The sequence below is a fragment of the Triplophysa rosa genome, linkage group LG2 (assembly GCF_024868665.1).
Source record: "Triplophysa rosa linkage group LG2, Trosa_1v2, whole genome shotgun sequence".
NCBI lineage: Eukaryota > Metazoa > Chordata > Actinopteri > Cypriniformes > Nemacheilidae > Triplophysa > Triplophysa rosa.
The window spans coordinates 24,000,295-24,014,906 of NC_079891.1; the positions used below are offsets into that span (position 1 = coordinate 24,000,295).

General features: G+C 38.4%; 1 long non-coding RNA gene across 3 annotated transcripts in view; it reads left to right on the forward strand.

Moving 5' to 3' along the window:
• Positions 1 to 14,612, forward strand: part of LOC130551427 (uncharacterized) — a 61,212-nt gene that overhangs the window by 25,087 nt on the left and 21,513 nt on the right. The gene's annotated exons all lie outside the window — the stretch shown is intronic.

Here is a 14,612-nt window from a genome sequence, read left to right on the forward strand (position 1 = left end):
CTTTCCGGTCCGGAGTTATTCGCACATAGCTCTAACCGGACCTAGTGCTACCAGATTGCAACCCCCCAGTAGGGCGTTCCGTCTGATGTATCCTCATGCTGGTTCCCACCTTGGTAACCCATGACCTCCCCAGGTGGACCTCCACCTCGCGGTTTACTCTTCAGCCGCACTTTCTTCCCATGAGTTCTCCCCCATCGTGAGACCATGTTGGTATCTCCACTAGACTCCTCCCTGCGGTAGGAAGTGGTCTCTGTAGCCATCCCCCACTTGAGGAAGTAGCGCTTACCCAGTGGCCTTACGGTTCCGGGCGGCTTCTCGCTGTTAGAGAAACAAGGCCGCCGCCTGTGAGGCCGAAGGTAGGGGCCTTCCCACCTTTCAAGAAAGCTCTGGGACCCCCTACCTACCCACTGGTAGGTTACAATTTGCGGTAGCGCTCACGGCTGACACGCCCAGGCCAGTCACCGTCGCTTCGTTGAGATTGTGACAGGGCACAGTGTTATGGCGTTTTCCATTGGAACCCCATCTGTCGGTTCGACACAACGTCGAGAGACCGACAGAAAGGGAACGTCTCGGTTACGTTTGTAACCTCGGTTCCCTGATGGAGGGAACAAGGCGTTGTGTCCTCTTGCCACAACACGTGCTGTCCTCTGCAGCAGTCGTGAGAGGTCTCAGGCTCCTCAGAACTAAGGTGAATGAATGATGCACGCCGTCTCCCTTTTATACCCGGATTTCCGGGCGGAGTCCGGCATGCAAATTTCATTTGCCAATTTTCATTGGCCTTTTCTAAGTAGTCGGAAACGATTGGTTCTCAGGGACGAACCGTTCCCTATCAGGGAACCGAGGTTACAAACGTAACCGAGACGTTTCTATTAAGGCTTCAATGAGATGACACCTTGGTTAATGGCACAAAACTATTCTAGTGGAGGTAGGGTTGTCTCTGGATGCGAAAGAAATAGTGCAGATTTTATGATTCTGTTGTAAAATCAGGCCGTTTTATTAAGTGTCTTTTTTTTTTTTCTTCGCTTCTCTGTGTGTTGCAGAACACACGCTATTTTATAATTCTGAGCTCTTGTCTTTCTCGTGGATCAGCATTGTCGCGGCTGTTACACGAAAATAACACAAGTTTTTTCTGCAGAGCATCATATCAGACTAAGGAGAGCAACATGATGCAACGAGTCCGCGTTATTTTCGGGGCAACTTGTTTGACGTGCAACATCAGTACTACGGTGGCGTTCATTGATTTAAACACGTAGATAGTTTTGTCAGAGTTTACATGAGAAGCGGTGGGTGTCATTTGGTTGTCAAATTAGCCTTTACAGCTTTAACAAATGAACGTTCAAAAACATATGAGAATGCATTTTATTTGCACGCAACTCCTTTCAGCATACTTTTATGGAAGGGAGACAGGGAATGCACTGATTCTAACCCTACCGGTTTTTATGATGCAGATGTAACGTTTCTTCCATTGCTTGCTTCGCTGCCTGAATGGATGTTTTTGTCTGCACGCACGCAGTTCCCAGCAAACACAGAACGTTCCCCTAACGTTAGTTTTTGGTTCCCTTTTGGTTATTTTTTTGGGAACCAAAAAATAACGTTCTAAGAACGTTCTTTTCAGGTTTTATTTTTTTGCAACCAGAAAATAACGTTCCCAGAACGTTGCAGGCTGGTTTGTTTTAAATAACCAGAAAATAACGTTCTCTGATGGTTATTTATTGGTTATTTTTTTGCAACCAGAAAATAACCAGAAAATAACGTTCTCTGATGGTTATTTTCTGGTTATTTTTTTGCAACCAGAAAATAACCAGAAAATAACGTTCTCTGATGGTTATTTTTGGTTATTTTTTGCAACCAGAAAATAACCAGAAATAACGTTCTCTGATGGTTATTTTTTGGTTATTTTTTTGCAACCAGAAAATAACCAGAAAATAACGTTCTCTGATGGTTATTTTTTGGTTATTTTTTGCAACCAGAAAATAACCAGAAAGTAACGTTCCCTGATGGTTTTTTTTGGCTATTTTTTATGGTAAAAATAGTCAAAACTGGTAAACGTCAGTGACATGTGAAATACATAAATTATAAGATCACATTAAAAGAACACCAAATGAAATTAATAAATGTGCCTTTTAATGGCTGAAAATAATAAACTAGTTAAGCTAAATGAAAATGCAATCATATATGTGTATTTCTTTAGTGTGGTTGTCTGTTACTGTATGTGTGCGCGCTCGAGCACGTGCATTCTCCGCTCTCCGCGCACTCCGTCATTTAAAAATTAACGGTCATTTCGTTTTACCTCACCGCACTAACACATTAGTTTAGCGGTTTATTTATTTTAATTTTTTATTTAAAACCGTACAGATTTGAGAGTAACTTATATTTTCGTGATTTTCGATTGATTTGACACATCTAAATCAACAGACCATGATGAAAGGACTGAACTCAGGGCTTTTGATTGTTAAATCTAAAGACGGAGCCGCGCTATACTTCTGTGGTGAGACAATAATATTGTTAGCCTGAAGATAATTAATGTTTATTCTTCTGTCAATAAAAATCTGCTTTAAATATTGTGTTGAAGTCATTGGTTATTTTATTTCGATATCTATAATGTCTGATGTTGAGGTAGGCCTACACACAGTGTGGTTTTATTAGAAATGATATACTGTGCTGTTTAAATCGAAAATTAGGCTACTTTAGTGATGAAAAAGGAATTATTAGGCTAAAAGAATAATCTAATGCATTGATTTCATCCTCCATATTGTGTGGGATGATGTATTTTACTTATTTTAATTATATTAACGTTAGACAAGCGATGGATAAAAACACAGCATGGATGTATTCATTACTGACGTGTAAACGGACCGAGAAAAATATTTTAGGCTAACGTTCTGGGAACGTTCCCCTAACGTTAGTTTCTGGTTCCCAGAAAGTTTTTTAAGGTTTGTTTTTGGTTATCTTTACGGAAATAAAACGTTAGTTTCATGGTTTCTATAACGTTAGGGTAACGTTCCCCTAACGTTAGTTTTTGGTTCCCAGAACGTTATGGGGAACCAGAAACTAACGTTCTATTAACGTAAAGAAAACTTTCCTGGAGAACCAAAAACGAACCTTAGAAAATAACGTTCTGGGAACCAAAAACTAACGTTAGGGGAACGTTCTGGGAACCAAAAATTGTTAGCTGGGTTATAATTGCAATGGCCGGGAGCTTCAATGAGTCCGCAGCTTAAAGAGAACATTGGTTGCAGTGGAGGAGCCAGAGGGGGATCCAAGGTGAATCCAAAATTTGATTCGCTACTTATGTTGATTGACATCTGATTTCACCTTTCATTGAACAACGCTTTTATTTTGACGTTCGGGGCCCATGCTTGCACGTGATGTCACCGCACACGAAATTCAAGCGAGTCTAGTTGAGAATGAGAACGGGAAAAAGTTGTGCGATGGATTGTACAGCGCGAAATCTGAGATTTATTTTTAAAGACTGACGAAAGAGAGAAAAGAAGCAAATGGACCGCTACAATTTGCTAAACAAATGGAATATTCAAAAGTACCCGCTTGCATGCTAGCCATTTCAAGTCCGACCCAGCCAGGTACGTTTTTTTGTTCAACCATACCATTATATTGTTATCTACCTACTTTCTAACGCTACACTTTTAAATGTTGCGTAAATGTAAAGTTTTCCCAGCGTTTTCTAACCTTAGATAAATATAAACAGTGTTGGGAGAGATCCTCTATTTCTTTTAACATTCTAAGCAGGTGTACTTCATACAAACTTTAGAAGGAAGAAATAAGTTTCCCTCTTTAGCCTTGGCTTTAGGATTCCTAAACAACTTTTCATTGTGTACGTTTATGTTAGGCTCCATTAACAGATAGTAAATCGGTTCCCAACATACATTGTTTATATCAGGGTCGGAAATTAACAGAGGCTTTGGAAAAAATGACAACAATGTGAACAAATCTGCTCTCCAAGTTCAAGACAAAAGAGGAAAAATAGTCCATGCATAATAAAAAACTAGCTATGACAGTCGCAAGCTAAATAAGATTTAGGTGAAATGAACGAATGTGGATGACAGCTTCTTTGCTCTGCTACAGCTTTGAGCATTACAGCCAATCAAGTTCAGGGTATGAATATTCTGACCAATCAGAGGCGTTTAAATGATTCACCGGTGAAGAAGAGCTGTGCTGAAGTGCATCATGCTCAAAAAGTTTATCATTAACCGCGTACAGATACGATGTAAGAAAGAGATTCATTAGTCAGACTCTTTACTGTATTACCTGAAGCCATTGAGTGTTTTAGTGATGTTGGATGTTCGTTGTTTGTTTTATACATATTTCCCGTTTGAATAACTGCTTTTTATGTTCCTTAGAGGATCAAAAAAGCAATAAAACAGCAATACAATAATTCATAAACGCTTCTCGGCTTGTTTTGTAGCGTGTAAAGCGTGTGACAAGTGTTCATGTATCCTAATATATGAAAGTAATAATCAAGATGACAACATCAAGGGCAATAATCAGCATCAATGATTTTTTTTTAATCTTGCAGTCCTATGGAATGAGTTTGTTTTATCAGATATATGCTGCTCTGATCCACATCAGTTTAAAGACACCTCTGGTGCTGATTTGTTTCTGTTTAAATTAAACAAGTTACCAGGGTTAAGCTATGTTTTCAACATTTTCATTATTTATATTTTATTGTTTATTTCATCTACATACATTTAGAAGTAAATTATCACTTGTACCTCTTATCAGCAATCCTAGGATTTATTTTTTTATAATTTGATGCCAGGTCAGGGTTAAACACACATTTTCTGTCATGGTCTGTGGATCCCCTGAAGTAGCCTTGGCCACCCCCTGGCCACCCCATATATAAAACTCTAGCTCCGCCACTGATTGGTTGTAATATTTCTGTACCCATGCTTTACATTTTTAATAAAAAAGTTGCCTGTGAGTAAACAGTAATTAGCGGACCCCTTGCAGTTCCACCGCGGACCCCCGGTTGAAGAACCCCGTTGTAAACTATTCAGCATCCAGCCTTAAATGTTTCTTTAAGGGACAGTTCACCCAAAAATGAAAATTTTGTCATCATTTACTCACCTGCGAGTTGTTCCAAATCTGTATAAATTTCTTTGTTCCGATGAACACAGAAAAGGATATTTGGAAGAATGATTATAACCAAACAGATCTTGCCCCCAATTGACTACCATAGCAGGAAAAAAATACAATGGTAGTCGAAAGTGCCCCAGAACTTTTTGCTGTCCTACATTCTTCAACATGTCTTCTTTTGTGTTGAACAGAACAAAAAAATGATAAAGTAATTTTTCCTACAATGGGGAGCGAGATCTGTTTGGTTATGAGCATTCTATATTTAGAGTAAATGTTATGCTCACATTGCATATGAATAAGGGGGAAACGATCGCATTACGCTGTCAGTGTACTGTCTAAACCCCACTGTCATCATAACCTTATAAAAAACAGATCAAAATACATAGACATCATGTTATATGCATATATTGCGAATGTGTGAGAGAAAACCGATCGCATCACAAGTCAATCACTCTCTCCTATGGTGAGTATACCCTTTAGTGACTTGAACAGTATCCTTCAAAGCATGATGGTTTTTTATTTATAACTTATACTATGTGGATCTAAAAGAGCATGAATCAGGCAGATAAAACAAATCAAAGTTATACACTCTACATAAATAATCATTTTTATGAAGTTATGAAGGATATTTTGCTCATTGATGTATTTAAAATAGTGTATTGCGAAATTGCATTGTTGTACGTGGTATCCATGCAGGCAATGCTGCCAACGCTCTCCCTCCGTGCTGCTCCCTCTGCGCCTACGCGCTGTTTACACGTGCGTGTACACTCACCTAAAGGATTATTAGGAACACCATACTAATACGGTGTTTGACCCCCTTTCGCCTTCAGAACTGCCTTAATTCTACGTGGCATTGATTCAACAAGGTGCTGAAAGCATTCTTTAGAAATGTTGGCCCATATTGATAGGATAGCATCTTGCAGTTGATGGAGATTTGTGGGATGCACATCCAGGGCACGAAGCTCCCGTTCCACCACATCCCAAAGATGTTCTATCGGGTTGAGATCTGGTGACTGTGGGGGCCATTCTAGTACAGTGAACTCATTGTCATGTTCAAGAAACCAATTTGAAATGATTCGAGCTTTGTGACATGGTGCATTATCCTGCTGGAAGTAGCCATTAGAGGATGGGTACATGGTGGTCATAAAGGGATGGACATGGTCAGAAACAATGCTCAGGTAGGCCGTGGCATTTAAACGATGCCCAATTGGCACTAAGGGGCCTAAAGTGTGCCAAGAAAACATCCCCCACACCATTACACCACCACCACCAGCCTGCACAGTGGTAACAAGGCATGATGGATCCATGTTCTCATTCTGTTTACGCCAAATTCTGACTCTACCATTTGAATGTCTCAACAGAAATCGAGACTCATCAGACCAGGCAACATTTTTCCAGTCTTCAACTGTCCAATTTTGGTGAGCTCGTGCAAATTGTAGCCTCTTTTTCCTATTTGTAGTGGAGATGAGTGGTACCCGGTGGGGTCTTCTGCTGTTGTAGCCCATCTGCCTCAAGGTTGTGCGTGTTGTGGCTTCACAAATGCTTTGCTGCATACCTCGGTTGTAACGAGTGGTTATTTCAGTCAAAGTTGCTCTTCTATCAGCTTGAATCAGTCGGCCCATTCTCCTCTGACCTCTAGCATCAACAAGGCATTTTCGCCCACAGGACTGCCGCATACTGGATGTTTTTCCCTTTTCACACCATTCTTTGTAAACCCTAGAAATGGTTGTGCGTGAAAATCCCAGTAACTGAGCAGATTGTGAAATACTCAGACCGGCCCGTCTGGCACCAACAACCATGCCACGCTCAAAATTGCTTAAATCACCTTTCTTTCCCATTCTGACATTCAGTTTGGAGTTCAGGAGATTGTCTTGACCAGGACCACACCCCTAAATGCATTGAAGCAACTGCCATGTGATTGGTTGATTAGATAATTGCATTAATGAGAAATTGAACAGGTGTTCCTAATAATCCTTTAGGTGAGTGGATGAAATTATCGGGTCAAAGGGTTACTGTGGTTACAAACTCTCTCCCTCCATACACTTGTATTATGAGTGTGATTTGTTGACCACAGAGGCGGATTAACCATATGGGCAATTGGGCGAGTGCCCAGGGGCACCAAAACTTTAGGGGCACCAAATAAACCCGCAATACAATTTTTTTTTATAAATGTACATAAGCACTTGATTTTTAAGACTTAAGTCACGCACCTGCGCTAAATAGGCGTGGCACCATGTGCGGGAATACCCCCACTTTCAGATAAAAATGGTTCTGTCCTCCGCACTTTTTCGACACACCTCCGCCAACATTCCCGCCAATGTTATCTGGTTAGTTACATAGATTTGAGTGAATTAACATTCAGCCAATCACAAGTGAGTGTTATGAGGCGAGTTGTCTTTCGTGTACACTTTAATCTTCAAACAGATGGAAGCGGGAACGGTGCACAGCGCATTGTTGTAGCGGCGACTAAAAATGCGGGGATTAGCACTGATTAATAAAGGTATATATACATGGCATGCATCAGAAATAAGATGTTATAGTGCCGATAATGTATGCTAATAGTACGTGGAGGTAAGGCCACTATTTAAGGTCCAAACCTGGGTTTTAAAGTGAAAGTGAAGAACGGTGTCATCACTATAGCAATCAATTCATATGTGTCCTTTTTAGTGGAGTACACTTTTATCTTAGTACTTATGTGATCGTTTAGTAAGAAGAATATACACATACTATGCTTAAATAGAGCGTTTGAATAGCTGTATAGCAGTTAAAATAGTAACAATAACGTTTCATGTTATTTTTATGAATAGGTTATACATTGTAATCTGGTGAATGCCACTTTGGTGAACACTTTTACATTGTCCCATTGTCCCCCTAATGTGAATACATACATGCAAACTATAGTGTGTGTGTCCCTGTACCCTCACTTTGTGGCATGCACAACATTTACACCTGTTAAAAAAATGTTAGTGATTTTTTTTCACTACATCAAAACCTGAAATGTTACAACAGAAAGCAGGTGCCCCTTAACTACAATAGGCCTAACTGTTAAAAATACTTAATGGAAAAGTGTTGTTTTTTGTGTTCTATTCTACAAAAGTGTCATGTTAATGTGTAATTCTTGTAAAATAGTATATTGTAAATTGCTGAGTTTTATTCTTATAAAATCTTTTAATAAATCTTTTAATGAGTGGATTCTTGCGTGTGGGTAGGTGGGTTGATGGGGGGAACCTCTGGGGCTGTTGCCCAGGGGCACCATGAGGTCTTAATACGCCTCTGGTTGACCAAATAACAGACAAAAACTAAATAAACAAAATTAATGATGAATTTCACTGATGCCATCATTTATTTAAAAAATCCAATAAATATCATTGTGACGAGGGAGGCGTGACGAGAGCCGTGGGAGGAAGAAGCGAGGCCGGGACGCGATTGATAATGAGTGTCAGCTGGGCGTCATTCCGGCCTCATATCTCTCACGGAGGAGCGGAAGCATAAAAGGATGAACGGCAGGAGAATACGGGAGAGAGGACCGGGCCCGGACATTAGTTAAGTTTTGTTTAAGTTTGTTTATGTTTGTGTGGCCGGCAGTCGTCCGTGAGGGGCTGCCGGCCTGTTTTATTGCTGTTTATTTATTTTGGAATTAAAGTTTGTTAAATGTTAGCCGGTTCCCGCCTCCTTCCTTCCGTTTTATTGAGCTTTGCTACAATCATGTTAATACAGTTACAGCAAAACTGTTTGGCTACGATAACCGTGCGTTGAAAATATAATGTCGAGACAGCCCTAGCCTGTGATGTCACAAATTCACCAGTATCAGGATCGACTTTATCTGGAGCTTTTTAAAAATAAGGAGGGTTATATTTGTGAAATAGAAATGTAAGTTGTTTACTGAAATGTGTCATAGTCATTGCACATACTGTATGAAATGGCCTGTAGCATTTTAAAATATATTATGTATACAGTATGTACACAATTTTATATCTGTGCCATATATTCAGTATTTAATATGCATCATTTGCATATGTGTGTGATGTCAAGGGGTTCAGGGTGTGGATGCAAGAGATTTGGTTGGGTGCGGTTTTAGCCCCTAAACTTTATTCCCAGTACCATTGCGCTGACTCCACATTAGACACCCACACACCAGGCCATGACTCATCCTGCTGGAGCAAAGCCAATGTGTGTGAGGGGACCTTCATGAGCATGCACAGTTGGACCCAACATCCCCCTGCGAATACAGAGTGCATGTGCATTCAGACATTGACAACTGTTCAGGGTCCAGCTATAAGTTGCCTCCCGTAGTGCTATGATGTCAGACGTCAAAATGCATCAGTGAATTAAAGCAAATGCCTGCCGCTAGCATGTAAACATGCATGTAAACACTTGTGTGACCACCTACAAAATGTTTCTTCTCATCCAATGTTTTATTTGTTTAAAATGGGGCATAACCTTCATGCTTTCAAATGCACCATAATCCAAAGCCTTTAAATATTACTTCACTTTCTCACACGGTTTCTTGCCTGGCGTTCTGCTTTATGGAACCTGACATTGTGCACGAGAGCATTTTTACATGTGGAACTAATCTACAGGTTATTAATGACTTTAGCAGGTGCAGCAAGGCAGTTCATGCTCCAGCAAGTTAGAGAAGAGATGGACGGAGAGGATTCTCTTTAGCAGCTCCATCAAAGCCTCTCTTGATTTGTCCAGGACTCTTTTAAGTGAAGTGATTTCCTTCCCTAGAACATATTAAATGTCTCTGATGAAAATTATCTGATCAACTGCTAAATGCTAAAGAATGTGTATTCTCATGTTGCTTTTAAGCACTGATGGGTTTGAATCTGGATGCAAAGGAATAATCAGATCATTTATTCTCTGTATAAGTAGGCTTTACAGTCAACAGGGATTTTCCCAACGTGGCATTTAATCATGTTTTGCATCTTCAGCACAAGTAGAAACATCTGTCAGTATTCTGGCCCTCTGCTTGAATTATTAGCTGTTAAATAAGAATAGAGTCCCCATTTGACCCAGAACATGCACATAACCACAACAAAAAAATATATATATATAATATGTATTGTTATGCATTGTAGAGCTGTGCCAATTTATTTCTGTTTCATCCTATTGGTTGAGCTGCCATCACATGACCTGTAATATAATTCAATATTTTCATGTTTTTTGAGCTTTAAATGCTTTATGAAGCTCTGTCCTAGTGTTAGCTCCTTAATTTTAATGTTAATTAAAAATTCAGATATATTTTTCAGTGACTTATTTAATTTTTATTAATTTACATACATATACATTCTACAAAACATGTCATTGAAATGGTTATGTTTTGGAGATAAATCTTTTATTAAATATCATTGGGACATCATTAAGCGGGTTTCCATCATCATTGAAGTTTCGCATCAGAAACGAGTGATGGAAATGCCAAATTTCGAATTAAAAACCCTTAATTCGCAAAAAGTTTTTACGCTTGCTTGAGGTGGTTTTTCATTTTTGCGAAAAAGGGTTAATGCGAATAATGGGAGATGGAAACACATTTGCCGAATAAATTCCTCCAAAAAGTCACGTAATTGCACTATGAGACGGCGTAACCTGACTAACCAGAGTACTGATCTTGTTACACAGCATCAGAAATATTGTTATGGTCATTCTTAAATGCCTGAGCAAAGTCGTCAAGTATTTCTGTAATTGCCTCTTAGAACTGTCACGAATGTGTTTCCCAAACAGCAGGCCTCCACAAAAGCACCGCATTTATTGTGTTTCGTAATCGTCTGCTTGCGCAAGTATTATTCTAAATGAAAATCATTATATTCAGTGGCTTCTCTTACTTTTCTTACTGATATTTAGTGGCAGTTTATTAGGAAGTGACGGTTGACTATTTGGATGGAAACGGTGCTTATTCGAAAATGTTTTATGCGATATTCCAATTTTGCGCATAAGCTAAATTCGCAACTTTGGATGGAAACCCGGCTATTGACTACCATAGTAGGAATAATGAAATGGTAGTCAAAGGTGCCAGGGAACTCTTTGTTTTCTTAAATTCTTAAAATATCTCATTATGTGTTCAACAGAACAAAATAAAAAAACAATATTCCCTTAGGGTGAGTAAATGATGACAGATTTTTCATTTTTGGATGAACTATCCCTACAAACTCCCTATATTCTACATACAGAATCATTTTTACACTTGTCGAATCCAACCATATTGTTAACATAATTTGTTTTTCTCTTTCTGCTCTCAGTTTGATGAAGAAACACATCCTGACCCGTATTATTAAAGCTTCTAAGAATCCTCTAAGACTGCTCTTAATTTAGCTTAGAAACTTCTACGTAGGAGTCTTAGCTTAAAAGCGATTCAGGACCAATCTGAGAGCAACTCTGAGCAAGTAAAAGACAAAAAGGCGGGGCTGACACCATTGCTATGTATGACACAGTCTTTTAAAGACTGTGATTGGTTTGTTGGCAAAGAAGGAAAAAAAGAGCGCCTTTAAGTATAGGGTTGTTAATTTGAAATTGTGTTTTTTCCTGTTTTACCGTACTCACACACGAACGCACACGCACTATATATATATATATATATTCTTTATTTTTTATTTACCATGCTGTTAATGTCATCGTATTTGATAGAATATGAACAGTCACACAATAAGTTTCTGTAAGTGCTGTAATTGTTTGCGTGATCACTATAGAAGGTTGTGACAGAACCAAATCATCTCTGCTGCATAGCTGCATTTCTCCAATTGCTAAATATGTTAATGTAGTGATTTCTTCTATTTCTGGCACTATGGCATTTCTGCGCTTTCTTGGAGATGTAAGTGTGTCTCTAATAGGACCGGTCACAAACATGAACCCTGCATGATCTAATGTGTTGTGTCTTATTAACTCACTGTCATTCAATTTAATTTAATTCGATTCGGACACAATTTGCATTGCATCAAAGCAGCTATACAATAAAACAAAAACCAAGAAAAACAAAAGTTGAACACACACAAAAAACAATAAAAATAAAAAATCTGATTAACCTTAAAAGTAATATGGAAATTGTCAACACATTTCTTCTCACTTTTTGTGTTTCGTCCATTTTCTCTGCTGCTAAAGAAACTCTTAAGTCTCTTAAAAGTCCTCCTCGCTACTCCTAACAATTTTGGACCTTAAGAGCTCTTTTAAGGGTTAAGATGCTTTATGAATTACGTTTTTCTTTACTTAGGATATTTTCTGTAATTTTAAGGGGAAACGCCCACATTTCTAAGAGTTTTCTTAAATTTTGTCACTAGGAGCAACTCTTTGCGCTAAGATTTTTCATGAATACGGGCCCTGGTAAAACAGACCCTGCTGGTATATTCCAAGTTGGCATGCACATATTTAAACTTTTTCATTATTTAGTTCATTCATTTAAGCTATTTTACATTTGATAAAAAAAAAATGCTTGTTAAATGTAAATGTAAGATTAAGACTTCAATGTCAGACAAACATGCAACCACAACCCTCTAATTTGCCTTAAAAATGAACTGTAAATCACTGAAACTTAGTTATATCTGTCTTAAGGCTAGGAGATTGGTATGTTCAAACCTTGATTCCCTATCTATTTCCTTAAGTAAATGGAATAATATGGTGTGCAGATCCAAGTATATTTGCCAAAAAACCCAAAGGGGATTTTTACTCTGAACAACATTGTGCTAGAACATCAAAATTTATTGCTGGAATGAAACTGTATTTTTCCTCCTATTAATTTAAAAGCTTGCGTAATTGTGTAGCACTCTTGAACCCGTTCTTTGTCTCTATATTTCCAGTTCAGAATGGAACAGCAGAGATTTGGGCCTTATCAATACTGGCAACAACTGTCTGGGGCTCTGGATGCTAGAACTGGCTGTGCTTGTTAGTATGTTTTTAGCATTCCTGTTTGAAGTTGTTAAGAATCAAGTCCCTATACATTCATGCAAGATATAATGCAATGCTTCTTTCTAGTCTTGATGTTCAGGGCCCGTATTCACAAAACATCTTAAGGCTAAAAGTAGCTCCTAACTTGCTGAGAAACTCTTAAAAATAATGGGTGTGTCTGTCCTAATTTTAGGACTCCTAATTTTTTGTGCTAAGAGTATTTCACAAAGCGTTTTAGCGCTAAAACTATTTCCTAAAACTGTGAGATGTTAGGAGTAGTGAAGAGGACTCCTAAGTCACTAAGACCAACTCACAACAATCCTAAAATGGTTGTAACACCGGCAGTCTACCTTGAAACTTAAATATTTTAGAAAGATTTCATGACAATGAGCTCAACCATAAAGACTACTAATATCTGCTAACTGTTATTGAGACAGGCAACATGCTTACAATTAGCTGAACATTTACTTTATATGAACATATAGTTTATTTGCACAAAATAACTCCTTTTTTTTAATAATTCAAAAATCATGATGTTTATTGTGTTTTGTTGTATTTGTTAGCTGTATTTTTTAAAGTTATTGTTACTTAATAAAAAACAATAAAAAAACCAAACAGTTCAATTAATATTAATTGGAATGCACAATAAAAACTTGAATTTTGAAAAAAATTAGTTATCTGTTCTTGTAAATGAACTCTTCACTTGTTGAATTAGTAATTTAGTGTATATTTTATCTTAATTTGAATACGGCAATAAATATTAAAACATTTTATTTGAATATGACTACATTTTTGTTTTAAGATCTTAATTTAAATATGTCAGCATGAGACCACATACTATAATATTTCTATGATTAAATGACTGACAGAGACCCATCCTCTATCAGCCAATCACTGTGGTCATAGTCAGTAAACCTGCTGACATCATCCATAGCAACGAGGTCAACCCCGCTCTTTTTCTTAGCTTAACATTTATTTCTGTTCCTTAGTAAAAGTTGCTCTCAGCAGTGTTGTGAATAGGTTTTAAGTGGACACTCTTTACTAAAAACGTTTACTGCTGTTTAGGAGAGCTCTTAATGTTAAGATAAAATGTTTTGTGAATACGGGCCCAGTATTCTAGGATGTGAATACAACTTTTCTCAGTGCACATACTCTTTCCACAGAACAGTTCAATTCTCATTAAGCCACTAGTGATAACATCTGGTTTGACCGTTTCTGGGGTGGGCAGAGACTGAAAGACACTGGGGCTAAGTCTTGATATGGCAAACTGTGCACCTGCATCAGTGCTTCTGGAAGAGAGACATCGAGACCCTGTTGCAGGAGTCAGACGTAGGATATAAAAGTGATGATGAGAGAAATTTGCATGTGCAGGCACTTCCGACCTGTTTGTTTAAACACTAGCAAATTAACTTAAACTACATGTATGTGCTTTAAATGACTGAGGACAGGAAAGTACAGAGAAGAGAAAGGGGAGCAGGATCAGCAAAGGATCTTGAGCCTGCTGTTTACCTCAAAACAAATCTCACTCCCCCAGATGCCTAATGGAAATAAGATTGCTGGGATAGCACAAACCAAGATGCCGGTTAATGTGGGATATTTTACAAACCAGCACCGTGTTATGTGGGCTGGAGCTTCTGAGGAGCTGT